Genomic DNA, 1,249 nt, shown 5'->3' on the forward strand with positions numbered 1-1,249 from the left:
AATTGTTTCTCAATGTTAATTTGTACAGAAAAGTACACAGTTATTTTAAGGCACAGAATCTGCTTCTAAATGTAAGTATTGCTTGTTTGTAAGCAGAGCACAAATATGATTTGATGATTATAACCATGTTATTTGGAAAGATAAATTAAAAGGGCTGCATTTTTCTTCCTTCAGTAACCAGGTCCCTGGTGCTGAATCTGGGGCGTGCATGCACATACACACGTGCTAATCACCTTTGCTTAACTCATAATCATATTTAAAAATAGTTTTGGGAATACATTTTATGTTCTCAAGGAAGCCTGCTGAGAGCTCACATAATAGTGTGTCCTTCCTGTCTCAAGCCACAGGAAGAATTTATGAAGATGAAAGTTCTGTGGCTCTTGGTCTAATAGTGATCAACCAGGAATAGAGTCTGTGCTGAAAGAGACCACGGATCAACATAAAATTTGATATGCCAAGATCAAAGGACAGGATTTTTGCCAGTCCTGGAACTGTCACAGTTAATTTTCTTTGTAAGGGTATCAGTCAGTAAGGGTATCATGCAGAAGGCTGCTATTCTCAGTGTGCACATATTGGGAAGACGTAAGTGGCAATTTGTCCACTAGATCTCTGCTCCTACAAGAAAGGTTATCACAAAGGGGGAATTAAACAGACAGTCAACACAAAAGATTTGTCAATTACAGAGTAAATTATTTGGGCTACTTAACATATAATATGTGATGGAATTATATGAGGCTTCCTCACATGCCTAAGTGCAGCATAGTAACTTGCTGAGCAACTGATCAGAAAAGGACTAAGCAGGCATTGTACAAATGTTTGCATCCACAACTCTGATTTGAGTCTTAAAGAACGTTTCTGAACATGCCATTTAACTTTTGCACTAAGAAAGCTCTATGGTAACTGGCTCTTTCAATAAAAGGTGGCCTAACAACCATAGAGCTCCCCCCCCAAGGGCACAAGTCAGGATACTGGACTGTAGGGTTGCTGATTCTACAAAAATATGGTCTATTGGAAAGTTGGCAGTGACGGCAACAGCAATAAATCAGAAAGTGAGAGGTATGGAAGAAGGAAAGGACACTAGCACCTGCTGCAGGCTACACCAAAGTCTGAGGGGAGAATATATTGGCTGTATTCTCCCCCCTCCCCCCCTTGTAGAAATTAAGACATAGGACATAAATTCCCGGCAAATCCATGCTATTTTTCTAGCATTTTAAAAAAGTCACAGAAAGAAAACAATGAACATGAAAAA

This window comes from Pituophis catenifer, unplaced genomic scaffold (assembly GCF_029215685.1).
Source record: "Pituophis catenifer annectens isolate HBS135680 unplaced genomic scaffold, rPitCat1.0.hap2 SCAF_3, whole genome shotgun sequence".
NCBI classification, from domain to species: Eukaryota; Metazoa; Chordata; class Lepidosauria; order Squamata; family Colubridae; genus Pituophis; species Pituophis catenifer.